The 6,000-nt window shown below is 34.9% G+C and overlaps 1 pseudogene; it reads right to left on the reverse strand.

Moving 5' to 3' along the window:
- Positions 1 to 1,824: 1,824 nt before the first annotated feature.
- Positions 1,825 to 3,641, reverse strand: LOC21409919 (annotated as a pseudogene).
- Between the last annotated feature and the right edge of the window lie 2,359 nt (positions 3,642 to 6,000).

Consider the following 6,000-nt stretch of genomic DNA (forward strand, 5'->3'; position numbering starts at 1 on the left):
CCTGATCATTTATTAAAGTGTGTTCGAATTTACCGGCCATTACAATTGCATGAATTAATACTGACTTATTAAAGATTTGTTTACTAAAGTAATAATTTATGATTTATCGAGTAAATAATTTATTAAGGATAATTTATTTTTGAATCGTAAAAAGAAAATAATTTATCAGCCAACTAGCTATTTAAAACCGGTTATTTACTAAAGTACGTGGTTGAATTTTGCCACTCGCTATGTCGTTTTAATAGAAATTTTAGCAAGTGATTTTTTTTTTTGCACAAAATGTAAAGAGTAGCGATAACAGATTTTTTTTTTATTGTTATTTGTAATAGCATAAAGCAATTTAATAATTAGAAAATTTTGTAATTTTAAATCCATGAAAAAGAGAGCAAGAAAAGATCAATAAAATCTACATGCATCGTGTAATAGCATTAGTACTGCTTCGATCAAGATGAAAATCAGGCCAGCTGTATTTAAGCATATGACTTCTCATTACTATTGCAATTTTTGACTAAAATAGATAAAGTTTTCAACTAAAAATTATTTAATTTATAATATTAATCATCTACATGCTAAAAGGTCGGGAATAAAATATTTTTGTTAAATTAAAATGCACGGTTTATAATTTTTCAATATTCTTTCATAAATATCATTTTTTTAAACTTTTCTTAAATTTGAATTATCGTCATTACTAATATTTTCATATATGCTTTTATATAAGGATCGTGTCTATTTTTCTGTTTTTTTTTTTTTTTTTTTTTTTTTTTTTTTTTTCCATTTGTACCCATGTTTTAGTTCTTAAACATTTAAATTTTAAATTTTGGATCTATGCTTAATCCTTACCCCTTTTTTTCATAATCAACAGTCAATTTTGACAATTAAAAGGACCAAGAACCAAGAAGTCATCAAAGGAAAGAAATCAAAAAATCAAAACCAAACCATAAAAAAAAACAAAAACAAAAACAGAAAATAAAACACACACAACTCTAACAACCTGTACAAAAAATCAAATCTGAGAGTTGTGGGGACTACCACATTGATTTAGACATTTATTGGCGGGTGTTGGTTATTGAGTTGTTTGGTTTTGTTGCCTTGAATGAGTACCCTCTCGCTTACATGGTCAAGGCTCAGCGACACGAGATTCAGGCCCCGTGGTCAGGGCTCAGCCCCGTTCATTTCACTAGCAGCACAGGAGATTCAGGTCCCGTTCATTTCACCTGATCAGGGCTCAACCCCGTTCATTTCACTAACAGCACAGGAGATTCAGGTCCCGTTTATTTCACCTGGTCAGGGCTCAGCCCCGTCCATTTCACTAGCAGCACAGAGTTTGCAACTCGCAAAAATTTGGGTCGGCTCCGAGCTAGGATATAAGACATGCAGGTTCTAAGTAGCATATAGGCTACAGCTAGGTGGTCAAAATGTGAGTCTTGATGGTACGGATACAGGTCGCACAAATACGAGAGCTCTTCATAGCGCAAAAAAGAAAATAAAAACGATCAAGATCTTGGTGGCGGGCACAACAATGCTTTGGAACTTGGCTGGGTATTGCAGATTTGGTTTGGTGCGAGGACTTGGTTGCTATGAGTTTGGTAGGTGCGAGATGGGGATGGCCAACGGCCGACGCGATGAATCTGCCTGCCTAAGGTAGCGTGGGCAATTTGGAAACAAGAAAATGATCGTCGTCATTTTTATCTGGAAATCAACGCAGTGAATCTGCCTGCTTAAGGTGGAAGCTCCTAGATAAAAATGAAGTAATTGAAGTGAAACCATAAATTTTGACACAAAAGAATATTCGGCACTAAACAAAAGTAATTTTCCGAGAAGATGAAGAAACAAGGAAAAAAGAAATTGATATATTAGCTACAAGATGGCAACTAATATCCCCGTGTAAAGGGGGGTTTAACTTACTAAAATCTCTTCACAAGCTGTGCATTCTTTAGTGAATCCCACTTATTTTTCATATTTCAGCAAGATGAATTCGCTTGTTTTGTTGTCCAATATAAGAGGTACTCCTACAAGACTAAAAAAACTATCATTGAAACTCTAATGGAGAGTTCATGATATAAGTGCACTGTCTCGACCATCATTTTCATAGCTTTTGGATTTATTTTCTTGATCAGGGTCAGCTAGAACCTTCGGAGTCAAGATGCGCCCATACAAAGGATCCACAGGACGTGTGTCGCGCAGCCCTCCTTTACGTCCCATTGCCACCATGGGTGGCGGGGGTAATAACCCTGCTCTGAAAAGAAGGCGCTGCACAGGCTCTGAAGGCTGAGCACCAACAGACAGCCAATACCTGCAGAAATCGCAAGAAAATCGTGGGACAAGGTTAAAACGCATAGACATTGCTAAACTCATATTCAAATCTCGGCCAATAAAAGTAGTCTTCATTTGGCGCACCATAATAAATTTTATGGAATTATATATCATAATGATCCTCATGTGTGCTTAAACTAAGGATTAAGCACCATTTTCAGCTTTGGAATCAATCCGTCGACGTGTCCCCTGTCCAGTCATGGCAAGTGGAATCTTCTAGCTCTAGCATGAACGTAAGACTTATAATGGTGAACCCAATGTCTTTCTTCTCCTCCATCCATAGTATTAAGTAATATATATTTGTATTTGTGGAACCATAAAGTAACCACATAACTTCATTGTGAAGGTAAAGGTCGTTGAAATGCTGATCTTATTAAATCATATAGAGCAAGAATATCCAATAAGTACAAACTAAAAAATGAAGACCTTGCTGTCCAGCAGTCCAAGATTCAATTTCAACTCAGAATATCAGAAAAATGCATAACTGAAGTCTGTAGAGCAAAACAGAACAGAACAGAAAAGAATTACTTACTTCACTCTTTCGAAGTTTAGACCCATTCGTTTACCACCATCTTGGCCTAAACAAACCAGAAACGAACTAATTATTGATCCTTCCATTAGTTAAAGAAAGAAAAAAAAAAAAAATTGGGGGGCGGTTGGGATACAGATTTTTAAAATTCTTAATGGGAAAGTGATAGAAAAAGGCTACTAGGATTTCTAGGAAACTTAGATTACTGTTTGTTGGCTGTAGTACCCAACAGTCTTGGATAAGAGAGGTACAATCATCAATGAAAAAGAACAGTAAAAACCTGCAAAAATATGGCACAAGCTTCTAACAAAAAAAAAAAAACTCTATTACATTTCCGCCGCTTAATCAGTGATGAATTTTCAGTCAAAGGATCTAGATTTTGATGTGAATTTCATACAGCGTGAAATTGACAGTTGAAACAGAGAGGAAAAGAAACGATTTTTCCAACAATTTTCCCAGGAGCCAATCACTACCACTCCGAACAAAAGGAAATTTCTTTTCATCTGAAACTAAAATCCGAACACAAAATAAGCTCGAAAAGAGAAATCGGATTTTCGAAATGAGAAAAGAAGAAGAAGGAACCTGGCAAGGGATTGTAGTAGCCTAGGACCTCGAGGTGCTTGCCTGTCTCTCGGAAAGCGGCTATCGGCGGCCTTGACTCGATAGAAGGGCTTGTTATTGCATCCGAACCTGGCCAATCGGATCCTCACCACCATTTTTGGTGAGCCCTAACTCAGTTTTCCGCAGTAAAACGATGAAGAAGACGACTCGAGATTACCAGTTAGGGTTCTGGGTTTTATGTTGCAGGCGTTCTAATTGGCTCTTGCGCGTGCGATTACTCTCGGCTTCTGCTCCTGTTTCGGAAAACGACGTGTCGTTTCAGAAAAAGGATTAGTGGTGGCGTATCGACGTATCGTTTTGACAAATCAACTGGCGTGGAAATTGGTATTGCTGTATTATGCTACGCGTCGTTTTTCGTTTCGGGGCTTTTAATGATGTGGCCCAATTAATTGCATGAAGAAAAATTGGGGAATCTTTACAGGAATGTTATGAATCCACTGTATCCATGGTTTGGAGGGGAAAAAAACATTTATAGAGAAAATCTTACCATGTCATACCTTTCTATTTATGATACTAAATATATCCTTATGTTATTGGTCAGTAACCGTCACGATACTCATTGGTAATTATTGTGACATCAATAATAGGGAAAATAGGGAAGATAAAGGGAAGAGTGATTGGTGCTTTAATGGTACTTTCATGGGTAAAATGCTTAATTTACTCTATGGGATAATTAAGGAGGCTGCCACAGGTTTAGTGTGTATTGAATCATGCATGGGAACATAAACTCTACCGCCCCGTTCATTTCACCGATTTGAGTTTAGAATTCGAGTTTTATTACAGTAAAAAGCTATCAGAAACAGTCATATCTAACTTTTTTACTACAGTAAAAAATCACATAAAGTCACATCTCAACTCAAAATAAAAACTCGAATCAGCAAACTAAACGGGTCACAATTTCTATCACAGTGATTTAAAAAATAAATAAATTTGGTATGGACTTTAATGACCACAAAACTAACGTGGTGTTTTCATCCTCTTCCTTTCTCTTATTTTTCTTCATCTTCGTGCAACATTGTCATGCGTCATCTCCACGCACCGCGATGTTTGGTGCAAAGATCGTCTACGTGCACGACAATCCACTCCACAGCATCCACCACTGTCACCCCCTCTGATTAGATCCGGTAAAAGAGAAAAAAAAAAAAAACTCCTCACAACGAAGCTTTTGCCTCTCGACAGTGATGTGAAACCAAATCTCTAATGGTGGATTTGCAACGATTTTCATTTTCTATTTTTTTTTATCATTTTAGCTGTGCTTGTGATTCTCTTATGTTACATTTTTTTTATTGATATAAAGATTTGTTGTGATATTATTTATGAGTATTTGTGATTTGATGATTTTTTGAGTTTTTTTAGTATTTCGACGGCTATGACGACTGAAAAGTTGTCAACATCAGCGGTTACCAACCGATATCTAAGTTTGATACCGATATCGTGGTCAGATACTATTCGTTATCTCCCCTTAATATTAATATTGTGGTCGGATATCAACTAATATCTTAAAAGTATATTTGGCATTTTAAATACATGTGACATGGTCGTGATAATTTTTGCAATTATTTTTTTCTCCTAGTATAAGTCAATTCAAACCTAACATTATTCAATCAACATCTTAATCACCATTCATAGACTATTCTTATCCTCATACCCGTCTCCACCTAAGAGAGGTTAAGGACAAGGTCAAGTAATTTTTATTTATTTTTTTAAAAAGACAAGGTCAAGTAATTTTGCAAGAACCTTAGATATATTTTAAAATAGTATTAGGAATAGTTTCCAATTATGCGGTGAAAAAATGTCTAATTGATCATCACACTAAATTTTGGCCATCGATTTTAACTGAACGGTCTTGCTCAAGTGAATTTTTCTTTCAAGTTTCTCCACGACGAATAGGGGCACCTACTTTGATGTAAGACTTAAAGAAATGAGTCTTTAGTCAAAAACAAATTAAAAAGTACATTAAAAATTTAGTTCTTAACTTAAATAGGAAAGCCTGTTGTTTTCAAATGATGTGTAAGAGGTATTTTTATTTTTGTTTATTTTAGGAGATCTTCTTCTCTGATACACTAACATATCGGTAAATTAAGTTTTATGTTCGTTAGATCTGTATAAAATCACGTAAAAATAAAAAAGTGCGCAGATTTAACAATTAAAAAACCTAATTTACTGATATGTCAAGTGTGCTAGAGAATCTCTTTTATTTTATTTTTGTCGAAAGCTTTTGGACCTGTTTGTTTATGGGCCTGTTTGTTTGCGTTTTCGTTTTCGTTTTTCACGGTTTTCAAAGCAAAAAAATGAAAACGGGTGTTAAAAACGTGTTTGGTGCAATTTTTTTTAAAAAACAAAACCAAAAACGTTTTTGTCTTTTTGTGGAAATCAGAAAACGAAAAAAAGGTGTTTTCATTTTCTCGTTTTCGTTTTCTATTTTCTGAAAAACGGATTTCACTTTTTTTTTCTTTTTCATTTTCTTCCCTCTTTTCTGAAACCGTTTTTGTATTATATATGTTTATTTAATATATTTATTTAATATATTTATTTAA

Source organism: Morus notabilis, unplaced genomic scaffold, assembly GCF_000414095.1.
Source record: "Morus notabilis unplaced genomic scaffold, ASM41409v2 Scaffold329, whole genome shotgun sequence".
NCBI lineage: Eukaryota > Viridiplantae > Streptophyta > Magnoliopsida > Rosales > Moraceae > Morus > Morus notabilis.